Below are 12,698 nucleotides of genomic sequence, written 5' to 3'. Positions count from 1 at the left end.
TGACGCACGCCCAGTCCGGGATGCCCAACATCCCCAGGTGTTCTCTTCGTTCTACGGCTGCCCACGGAGAGCTTTCAAGGTCATTTCCCAGGAGACAGTCTACGGGAGCATCATCTCGGACCGTCACTTTCAACATGCCGGAGACCCCTCCCCATTCGAAAGGGACGCAGGCCATCCGACACAGACTTTCCGAGTTATCGGCTGAACGGACAGGGCAGAGAATGTTTGGTATGAACTGTTCTGGGGTCACCAGGTGACAGCGGACGGCTGTTACACTGGCCCCGGTGTCACGGAGGGCTTCGGCCTGGCGTCCATTGATGCTCACCCATTGGCTGTACTTCCGGGTGTTAGCGGGTAGGGGGACCCGCGGGACCATGTCTTTACCCCCTAAGCTTGCTAAAGTCATGGCGGCTGGCTCCCATTCTTGATGCTCTTGTTCACATTCTTCCTGCTCCTCGGAGATCTGTTCTTCCCCTAGGGCAGCAGCGGCCACTTGGCGGGGTCTTGGGCTCTGGTACTGTGGGCAATTTGGGTCGTTTGCATAGTGGCCGACTCGTTGGCATCAGTGACACGTGACATTGGCTCTGTATCCCGGCCGCGCCGGGGTGCTGCCCCGGTTGGCCGGGGGGGTGGTGCTGGTAGCGGGGGCGACCGGAGCGTTGTCTCTTCCTCGCCCTTGGCCCCCTCCTCCTCCTCGGGGACGGTGCTGACCGTTGTTGTTCCGGTTCTGTTCATAGGATCCATTTCGGCCCACTCTGGTGATTTCCCACCGGTCAGCCTCGGCTGCGAGCTGCCGTGGATCAGTCAATTTGCTGTCGAGGAGGTGCTGCCGGAGCTCAATGAAGCAATTGTTTGATAGATGCTCCCACACCATGAGATTGAAGAGTTGTTCGTAAGTTGTGACATTGCTTCCTTTGATCCAGCCCTCGAAGGCTCGGCTAAAATAGTTCACGTAGTCCACCCAAGTTGTACCCGGGATGCGGGTGCAGTCTCGGAACCTCTGACGGTACATCTCGGGTGTGAGCCCATAGCGGGTGAGGAGGGCAGCTTTCATGTGGTCATAGGAGGTCATCTGATGGTCCGGGAGCTGTAGCAGGGCATCGCGGCCCTCATTGAGGAATCTCCCCCATAGACCGGCTCCCCAGTCGCTTCGATCGATCCGGTGGGCGGTCATAGCGATTTCGTAGGCCTTGAACCATTGCTGGATGTCGTCCTCTCGGAAGTATTCTCGAACGACATCCTTGGGGATGTGTACCTTTTTCTCTGTTGCCCCTGGGTCGCGGGGTCGCTCGGGCACCCCTAATTCTTTGTTCTGCTTGCGTAAGTCTATCTCAGCTAGTTTGCACTCGTGTTCATACGCCAGCCTCTTTTCCTCGAGCTCCCTTTGTCTCTGTTTTTCCTCTCTTTCTTCTCGGAGACGCAGGTGCTCTAAGCTTATTTTTTGTTCGGCTAATTTAAATTCAACCTCCATTTTGAGCCGGGCCATTTCTAGTTCATGTAGTCGTGTTTTTTCTCGTTCCTGGATCTCGTCTTGCGAGAGACCCGTCCTTCGCTCCTCGGGGGCCGTGGTGTTTTTTTCTACTGCTGCGATGTTTTGGTCGGTGGTTCCAACGGCCCCGGTTTCTGCCCAGGACTCTAGGGCATGCTTGAAATCGTCTTTGGTACTTAGACCGGTGGTAGCGATACCTAGTTCGATGCAGAATTGTTTTAGTTCACGATGGCTGTATTCGTCCAATTTCTCCATCTGAAATTTCTCGGTGGATCCGCTTTCTTTGGTTGTCATCGTGATTTCGTCGTGGGGTGAGCTACTCTCTGTACGATTATGCGGTGATTCGGATCGCGCCGCTGGCCACCAATGTTAGACGGACCGGGAGGGTCGGCCGAGGATAAGGGGAGAGGTCTCCGGGGAGAGCCGTCTCCAGCGATCGTACAGACAAGTAACTTCCCCCCCACAGACGGACACCACACCAGGATAAGGTTCAACGATACTTTATCAGCAATTCTTTAGGTACGGTAAAATGATACAAGGAGGTCTGGACTCAGGGGTCCCCTCGATTCTGGTCTCTGGATTGGGAAAAGGGTAGCGGGACAGTCTTGTTACCAATAGATGAAAATAGCTCTCAATCCTGGAGCTCGGCGTTCTAGATGATCGGGCCGCGGCGGAGCCAGCAGGTCCCGAGATGGATGAAGGAAGCGACGGTCCGCGGCGGAGCCAGCAGGTCCCGATGAAGATGGTGGTTACAAACGGTCCACGGCCACGCCAGCAGGTCCCGACGACGATGAAGGTTACGAAGGTTGCGGCAGGATGAGTTCTTCACTGCGTCTCTCGACTCCAGGATACAACTGCCTTCCTGCTCTGGAGCTGCCCCAGTTATAGGGCTGGTGCCCTTTGATGTACGGACCCTCGCACTTGGAGGTTGGGGGGTCCGGGATGAAGGGGTCCAGACACCCAGCAGGGGGGTGGAGCCAGCGCCCGGGGAGGTTGTGGGCGAGCGGCACCTGGCGGGGGAGAGCCATCGACACCTCTTTCTCCCATTGACCTGCCAAGTAGTCCGCTCACCTCCTGGGTGGATGGTGGTGCCGGGATGTCTGAGGCCTGGCCAGGCCCCGGGTTGGGGTCGATCGGGGGCCACGCGGCCTCGTGGCGGAGTGTCCAAGATGGCGCCCGGGCTGGGCGCGCGGGCCAGTAGTGGATCGGGCCCACGAGGTCGATATGTTCAGAGGCAAGGGTCCTGGAGGGGACGGAAAACGTGAAGTGGTGGTGTGTGACACTTGAGGGACCGGGCTCGGGCCCGGTCGGGCAGAGGGGGAGCGGCCCTTCACGTGGCCTGTCCAACAGCGTGCTTGAAATCGTCTTTCGTACTCAGACCGGTGGTAGCAATGCCTAGTTCAATGCAGAATTGTTTCAACTCACGATGGCTGTATTCTTCCAATTTCTCCATCTGGAATTTCTCGGTGGATCCGCTCTCTTTGGTTGTCATTGTGGTTTTGTCATGGGGTGAGCTACTCTCTGTACGTTTATGCGTTGATTCGGATCGCGCCGCTGGCCACCAATGTTAGACGGGCCGGGAGGGTCGGCCGAGGACAAGAGGAGAGGTCTCCGGGGAGAGCCGTCTCCAGCGATCGTACAGACGAATAACTCCCCCCCCACAGACGTACACCACACAAGGATAAGGTTTAACGTTCTTTATAAGCAATCTTTAAGTACGGTAGAATGGTACAAGGAGGTCTGGACTCAGGGGTCCCCTCGATTCTAGTCTCTTGGGCGGAAAGGGGGTAGCGGGACAGTCTTGTTACCAATCTGGTAGTTGCGATGATAAGATGGATAGCTCACAATCCTCGAGCTCGGCGTTCTTAGATGGACGGGCCGCGGCGGAGCCAGCAGGTCCCGATATGATCGTAGGTAGCGACGGTCCGCGGCGGCGCCAGCAGGTCCCGGTGAAGATGAAGGGTTCAGAAGGTTTGCGGCAGCGCCAGCAAGCAGGACAGTAGTTCACAAGGCAGGGCTACGGCAGCGCCAGTAGTCCGTCAAGGATGAGTTCGTCACGGTGTCTCTCGACTCCAGGATACAACTGCCTTCCTGCTCTGGAGCTGCCCCAGTTATAGGTCTGGCGCCCTTTGATGTCCGGACCCTCGCACTTGGAGGTCGGGAGGTCCGGGATGAGGGAGTCCAGACACCCAGCAGGGGGGTGGAGCCAGCGCCCGGGGGAGCTGGGGGCGATCGGCACCTGGCGGGGGAGAGCCATCGACACTTCTTTCTCCCATTGACCTGCCAAGTGGGCCGCTCACCTCCTGGGTGGATGGTGGTGCCGAGATGTCGGGGCCTGGCCAGGCCCAGGGTTAGGGTCGATCTGAGGCCACGCGGCCTCGTGGTGCAGTGTCCAAGATGGCGGCCGGGCCGGGCGAGGGAGCCGGTAGTGATTCGGCCCCATGATGCAGAGATGTCCGGGGGCAGGAGTCCCGTATGAGACGGGGTGCGGGTTGAATCTGTGGGTAACACCTGGAGGGCCGGGCTCGGGCCTTGTCATGTGGGGAGGGAGCAAGCCCTTCGCGTGGCCTGTCCAACGCCTTATAAAGTCATAAGAATCAAATCCATATTTAGTAATCACCAATGCAAACCAAATACGGCAAGGCTACTTCCTTAGACTCCTAGAAAGTACAACGAGTTCTTTCAACAAACCAAACCTCCAGCAACCTGGGAATTCCCCATGCTTTTGTTTTGATTTGTCCTAGAACTCCTGCGAGCACTGAAAGAACGGCCAGTTCTTAGTGACATCTTTTAGTGACGTCTTATGTCCAACCTTATGTCAAACACGGCACCTTCCAGGTATAAATATACCAGCGTTTGCCTTAAGCAACACACGGTGGTGTGGAGCAGAGCGGCTATCTACTTATCCGAAGCACAGCTGATGCGAGTGCCGAAGGAATCCGCACCCTCCAATTTTGACACACTGAGAAAGACGCTGTCTTTTTCTCCTGCCGAGAAAATCCAGGTCCAGTGTTTCCAGTCATCCCTGCGGGTTACTGGGAGATCGAGTCCTGAGAGCGAGATACAAGACCTCCTCCATTCTAAGACCAAGGTACGGTGCTGATTAGATCCTTAGAGAATTCTTGAGGCAGATTCTTGGCAAAAACTAACTTAACTTAAACTGCAGCTCACTTACTCCTTCCCACGTACTAGGATTAGGTTAGGTACATCGGCGTAGGCGTATTAAGAAGCACCAGTTGAGTATGTTTTGTCAAACTTTTATCATTGTATGTAACTGTATATATTTTATACCTTTTAAGTATCATATGGCTCAGAAACCATATCAATGCTTTTACAGTATTATTTCATAATACTCCTTTTACTGTACGCACTTTACTTTATAACAAGTATTGCAATTGTGGCAATTCATTTCTCTTGCATGAGAAAGAACACTGCTCAATAAATAACACCTTTTATTGAAAACGCCTGTTTCTCTATTTCTCTGCACTCTGGTGAAACTAAGCATGCACGATTGACTGAGTGAAATAGCTATCTATTGTTTTCACATGACTCTGAAGATGTACTCCTTATTCTGGGGGAGCAAAGTTGTCATGTTTACGCTGTTGTCAGAATCTGAATCCCTTCTTGTCTAATCAGGAAAGTTCACTCTTCCCTGTTCATTCGAAAAAAGTTTCTAGTGACCTCTGAACCAGCTGGAAAACCTAAATTAAGTCTAGCATATTCAATAGAGACCTATTCTACCTCAGTCCTACGTCTAAACTATCGTTTATGTTATACCAATGCGCAGAGCCTATTGGGAAAATAGACACTACACTGCATGGCGCCCAAAGTTTGGTAAGGTGATAATCTAACGCAAGATACTATAGTAACTCAGTCGTGCTTTTTCACACAGACCCCTTTTCCCGTAAAACCTCCAATAGACGTCTAGAGTGGGTGAAAGGTTAATATCCGCCGAAACTTAGTAGGATGAGAATCCTATGTATTAGTTTACGGTATAGTCAACGCTGAAGGATAAAATGTTCCAATATATTGTGCACCTAATCTTTGTTTCCTCAAAATCGTCCCCTGCAAGAAACTTTCATTAAACAATGTCAAATCACGGCAACAACAACGAAACCGGTGAAGCCGCTGTAAATGCGAATCAACCGGGTGCAGACTTTACAGGGTTTAATGAAGACGACCATGATGCAATAATCATCCCGGCCAATATAAGAAAAACCATAACTATAAAACTTATAGAAAATGGAGTAACATCAAGAGGTGGTACAGTCATATTTGTGGTAGAGGCATATGAATTTCGGCAGACAGAGGTATTCTATTCCTGGATAAATTTTCCAGCAGCACATGCTGTAACACATGAGTTCCACTACTACAAAATAAGGGAATCTCCAGAGGAATACTCTCCTTTCGAGGAAGTTGAAATTCCACTAACATACCAAGAGCACCTGCTCTGGTTTAATGGCGCCCTAAAACATCAAAATCACATTACCAGGCTCGGTCCACTAGGTAGACCAGGAGCCACATGGCCGGTTCTAGCCAGCTACACACCACATCCCGACATTAAAGAAATGTCAAGCGAAGAACTCCTAGTTGAAATAAAAGAATTAACAAGAGCATATAGGGATTTAGTTCAATTAACAATTGATGGTACCACCTACCGACTAAATCGACTAATTGAAAATCCTGAAAAAACGTTTATTAAAAATAATCTCAATTCTCAAAAGAAGAAGTAGGAGGGTAACAAACAAACCACTCCCAGAGAAAAACAGTTTGAGACCAGAGGAAGGTCTCCCCAACGAAGAGATAAATCTCCAGAACGGGGGGGGGGCAAGTCTCCCCAAAGGGAAAAATCTGAAAAAAGATACAACCTTAGAAATAGGGACAATTTGAGAAAACCTGACAGATATCAAGATATTGATACACGTTCCTCTCGATCTTTTCAGACTTCCTCTAAGAAATAGGAAAGAAGAGGACGGTCAGAACATAAAGAAGAGCACGTCAAGTCCAAAGACAAGGAACCTGCTCATCAAAGTAAAAAATTACAGCTTCCAAGAAAGAAAGTAGCCAGTATTAAAAGAAAATATGCTGAGAATCTTGAGGACACAACTGAAAAACGGAGAGTGGGCCCAGACAATGCTAGACAGCGCAGCAGAAATGAGCATAGCTCGCAAGATCCTGATGAATCTTCTGGAGACAGTGGACACGAATGAATACATTCAAGTGGAAACTGCAGACACCCGAGTGAGCGTGCCCCATAAACTATATGAAATAACATTACGTATAGAGGGAGATAAAACTAGGAAAATAAAAGGTCTCTTTTGGGAGAATCTATCTAAAGGCTATGATATCCTTCTAGCAGAAAAGGACTGGCCACCAGAGTTTGTCAGGGAGTGCCCACATGGCGAAGAAATGATTATGCCTGCCTTCTCAAATCACATTCCAATTCATAAAAAATACACACTTGCTAGAAAATGGGCAGTGGCCCAAGCCCCTGCATTATATAAAAATCATGTAGGATGGGATGAGGATTCTCCTCGTCATAAAATCCAGTTATAAAATCAACCTACTGCACAGAGGCAGTATCCTGCTAAGCAAGAAGCTAAAAAACAAGTAAAAAGTTTTAGATCAACTTGAATATCAGGGGGTGATTGAAACATGCACCTCTCAAATGAACAATCCTTTGTTTCCTGTCTCCAAACCAGACGATTCATATCATCTAGTTTTGGATTACAGACATCTAAACTCCTGCTGTAAAACGTTTGCAGTGCAAAACTCACACAGTGCAGCACTGATGAATAACATTGTGCACAGAAATATAAAACAACATGTAGGAAGGTGGACACCTGACTATGGTTACCCCATATTTTTTGCCTTGTGTTTAGCTGGTTTTCGACTTAGTTGGCCTGGTTCCCTGCTAATCAGGGCCCCAGGCCATCTGCTCTCTCTGTAAAATGGATTCCATGTACCCATGGTGCATAACTAGATTGGCTTGGGTCACCTTATCAGCCCCTGTACATAGCACTATAGGTGCCCAGGGCATAGGTGCATCCAAGGCCTACCAGGGGCTGCAGCATAGCTTTTGCCACCCCTGGCTGGTTCTTAAATTGACACAACTGGCTGATCACTCAGCTGGGGAAAGGCAGTGTAATCACCCCTTGCTTAGATATAGTATACCTATATCTAAACCTATATCTGGACACATATAAACCTGTAAGTCACTCCTATGGCAGGCCTTATCAATCCTGGGGGCAGAGTGTTTGGTTTTATGTGAGATGGTGCTCGAGCATGAGCTGAGCCTGTCTGCAGCTGTCGGGAACAACTCCCTTAGCTGTTCCAGGATAATATTGCCATACCATATACTCTTAAGTGCATTATAATCCATCGCGGTTATGTGCTAACTTTGGTTTGGCTTTATCAAAACATGTCGTGTTTGGTGTCATACGCTTTGGAATACTACCCCCTCGCCAGTCCTGTTGACGGGGATAGCATTCCACCCTTCTAGAGAGAGAAGACATGTTACTTTACTAAAACGCGGTTAATCCTAACCAGAGCCTCAGCATCACAAAATGGAGGCTGCTGCCACCGACACACGTCTGACCTCCTGCTGCTGACCGAAACTTGGCAGAGGAGGCCTGGACAAAGGGTTTCCTGTCGCGGGGAGGTGCTACACCACCCCAGACAGGAGATAGTGTATTGGAGCAGGGAGGGCTGAAAGAAACTAGACAGTGCCTGGGGAGCACAAGGCTTCCCCTTGCATAATCCGGTCAAACCGGTTCTGTGGCACACCAGCCCCAGTCCCAGCGCGACCCTGTACAAAGGGAAAGGAGTGTAACCACCCCCTTCCTGGGTCCCACCCATAGGAGGGACCTAGCAGGTAATCCAGTCCCCTAGATTGGTATAAGAATGGGAGCAGTGCCGACGCACTCATTTATCCTGACTGAAACTTATGAAACAAAACTCTGGACCCTTCCACATCCTACTCGACGTAGAAGACTGAAGAATCTCCCTTGTGGTCAAGGAGTGACCACCCTGTGCAAACAGGCACCATCCAGCACCTCAACATTTGCTTTGTTGCAGTTCCCGCTGGAACTCGAGCGACAGAGATCGACAAGATCCAGCGTGCCTGCCTTCTAACAGCCCGATCCACAGTCCCTGCAGAGCTGAGACCCGTGGAGGCGACCTGAAGCGTGGGGCCGGCCATCTTGGAAAGACCACGAGGCGCTGACCGTGCAGCTTCCAAGGATCCCTCGAAGCTGTGCATTGGGGTTTGAAAAGCCCCAGCCCTAAGCCACTCTTGCACCGAAGCTCACCCCTCTACACTAACCAAGTGCTGCGTGGGGCCCTTCTGCATCTTTTGGCTCAACGCGTTGGTCCGGTCGCTTGCCGGTTGGCTAGCGGCCCCAGTACTGATGAACCTTTGATTTTGACTTATGAGTCTGGTTGCTCCAGACTTGCCCTCGCTACCCTGAAAAGGAGCACCCGCTCTAACCTTGCTGGTCCGAGTATTAAGCGATCTTCGAATCCTGCGTGGGTTGCGCTTGCCAAGGTTTGTTTGCTCCAATCCGGAAGCCGACACTGCCGACAGTGAGAGCCTTTGTGGGACAGCTCGTGATCCACTCTTGGACATTCTTGGTGCCCCAGAGTCCACGTGGCAGCGGAGACAAGCTTCTCGACATCGACCTGATTGCGCCCGACATTGCCTGGTTCCTTCCTGGTTCCACCCTGGTCACTGCTGAGTGACCCAGACACTCCCCCCTTCTGATTTCAGATCATCTATATCTTCAATCCACCCTTGCATCACACCGGACACTTCTCTTCTCGACGCCTTCAGCATTTTCATCTTCAGGCACCATCAACCTGCGTGACGAAACCCGACACTACTTTGCACCCGTGCACCCGCTTCCTGTGGGTTAGGTAACTCAGCAACGCCGGTGCTCCTGCACTGGTATACATCTCTAGTGTATGTCTAAAGTTTCGTCCTTCTAGGTTAAGGGGAAGTCTCCTTTTACAGTAACTTTGTAACTTTTATGCACCATTGACTTTACATTGGTGCTTGTGGGTGCTTTAAGCGCTGCACCCGAATCCCGCGGGCTTTTCCCGACTTCAGCATTGCTAGCCCTGACTGCTCCCAGCGATTCCCTAGGCCCTAGGCCTAACCACTGTTCGATTAGTGATACTTATACCACTTTTTTAATATATGGTTTGCGTGGCCCCTGGGCCTCATCCATAATTGTGCAACTATTATATGTTTAACTGTGCTTTTGTTTAAACGCTTGTGCCTCTGCACTCATAAAGAGTACAGGGGATTGTTTTAGTAATAAATACATATATTTTTATCATATATAACCTGTGTGGTGTCCTTTCATTTGATATTACAGGATTGTGATTGGTAAAACAGCTTGCTTAACACGACCTCTTGAGTTATGCCTTTAAGGCTGCTTAGTCCATGCTACCCTTAGGATAGCTTGTCTATAAGGTTGACTTACTACCTGACACCATAAGGGATTGTTTGGACTGATACAAGGTGCCCCCAGAATTGGAGACATCATATATCAGGCCAACTTCTCACACAACATTCGATATTTCAAATGGTTTCTACTGTCAAAACATAGCACCTGAAAGCAGATATTTGACCGCTTTCTCCAGCACGGGGACCGAAAAACAATTTTGTCGTCTCCCACAGGGATTCAAGAACAGCCCAGGATTATTTTCAGCCAGGGTAACAGAATTACTACAAATGTATGATGATGAGGCATTATCCTATGTCGATGACATCTATCTAACAGAGGATAACCTGGAGACTCACTTGAAAAGAGTGAACACCATAATACTTGGGTTTGCAGCTGAAGGGTACAAATTTAACTTCAAAAAATCAATATTTGCCCATCTAACTGTCCTATTTTTAGGATATGAATTATCAAGTGAAGGCAAAAGCCTGGCAGACAACTTCTTAGAGAAGTGTGCAGTACTCCAAGCTCCAAAAACGCTGAAAAACTTACAATCAATACTAGGTTTCCTGAATTTCGGAAGAACATACATCCTAAATTATGCAAAGAGGGTTAAACTTCTTTACGAACTAATAAAACCTGATTTTAAACCAATTAATTGGACTAAAAAACACACAGAAATTTTAAGATCATTACAGACAGATATGTTAACTAAAACAAAACTGCAAACACGCGCAAATGAATGCAACCTTGTAATCCGAGTCATCCCAGGAAGATGCAGATTCACATACCTGACCTCTAATGAGGGAGAAACGGTACCAATAGCTTACAAACCACATTTGTACACACAAACTGAAATGAAATTCAGTTCAACTGAAAAAATTCTAACTGCGGTTCAAACTTCTGTAGCAAAAGAAGAAGCCCTAGCCCAGGGAAAAAGGATATCTGTTTTAACAGCTGTACCAGCCCTTGAGGCAGTAACAATACCAGGCAATCCTAATGCTAAAGCTCTAGATCCAAAATGGATAAAATGGGAAACGTCTCTTGCAACAGAAGACGTGATACACGCATTTGATCCAAAAATGAAAAAAACTAGATTATCTGGAATATGAAAATGAATGTCCTCTGCTGATCGAAATTCTGCCCCTTGAACAGTACACCTGTGTAATCTACACGGTCAGATTTGCACAACACTACGTTGTGGAAAAACAGATTTACAATGCAGCATGCGCGATTGTTAAAGGTCGCTGGAGCTTAGGTAAATTCAGACCGATGGTCACTAAAACTGAATCTCTCAGAAACTGTACAGCTCAGCGAGCTGAAATAAGATCTCTAAAGATGGTGCTTGAAAATGCTGATCGTGAATTCCCGACACTAATAGTGTGCGATTCGCATTACTGCGTCTGATCTTACAATAATTCCTTGCAGACCTGGATAAAAAACGGTTACAAAGATGACAGGTGCCACAATAAAGCATAAAAACCTATGGGAACAAGTAGTTCTTTTGCAGAAGGAACTACAAAAGACTCACGTGATACATACGCAGTCTTCCACGTGATGGCGTTCACGTTGCAGGGAATTCATTGGCTGACAGAGCCACAGCGGCAGCTGATCACTCGGCTTCCGTAGCCACAAAAAAGCGTACGAAAAAAAATAGATGGCGAAACGCTGCTTGCAGTAAAAGCCTCAATGGAAGGCAATTATGCGGCGTTACCTCTAAACTATCCACTCGGCAATACATACATAATTGATGTGAACTCCGTTCCGTTTGCTCAAATCCCTGGAGTGGGGGATAGAGTAATTCCAAACACGAACCGGAGAGTCTTCTTGATACAAGAAGCACACATGGGATTGGGTCTGAGGCACCAAGAGATCCTGAAATCTCTAATACAATTACAATCACAATACTGGTGGCCGGGGATGAGCGTAGAAATTTATAAATTTACAATGAATTGTGAGGACTGCAAAAGAGATCGCAGTTGTGAACCGAACCAGACACCAGCCCAGATACCACTATTGGACAGCATCAGGCTATCTATGCGCAGACGTCCGACCGGACATAGGCGGTCCCATAAATATTAAGACGAGATTCATTTGGATGTGGCTCCAGCGCTCGGCTGATGCCAGAACTGTTATAAAAGATTTGCGAGTCTTTATCGGCACATACGCAATTGGCATACTACATTCTGACCAGGGTCCTGCGTTTAGCTCTCGGGCTTACAAGGAGGCCATGGCCAGCATGGGCATTGCATTGCGGTATTCTAGTCCATTCCATCCCGAAGGAAATGCGGTAGTGGAGAGAAAAAACTGGGACATAAAGCAATCTATAACAGCGAGGGTATTAGGTTCGGGTGATGGGTGGGTCAAACATCTAATAAGTGTCCAACGTAGTCTTAATAATATGCCAAGAAATTATCTAGGAGGTATCAGTCCGTATGAACTTTTATTTGGTACCAGAATGATCATTCAGGACTTGGATTGTCAGACTTCAGTGGTGCAACAAAAAGCCTTTGATATCAAAGATCGTTTGGCTGTTTTACAGGACTTAAATGAAACAAGAAAAAGTCTGAGTAACGAAAAGCTAAAGCCAACTACCACTGAAGAAAAACCACCTGTCCCAGCAAGGCTTGTCTGGATTCCAAAGATTGGGGATCTGGTCAGAGAAAAGATTGCGGTGAAGAAGGAATTTGGGCCTTCTTACAGAAAAGCAGTACCTGTCTTAGCTGTCAGCGGAACAAGATCAGTTGTACTACCGCCCCTTG

The sequence above is a fragment of the Lissotriton vulgaris genome, chromosome 2_2 (genome assembly GCF_964263255.1).
Source record: "Lissotriton vulgaris chromosome 2_2, aLisVul1.2, whole genome shotgun sequence".
Lineage (NCBI taxonomy): Eukaryota > Metazoa > Chordata > Amphibia > Caudata > Salamandridae > Lissotriton > Lissotriton vulgaris.
Note: the sequence above shows the minus strand (reverse complement) of the source record.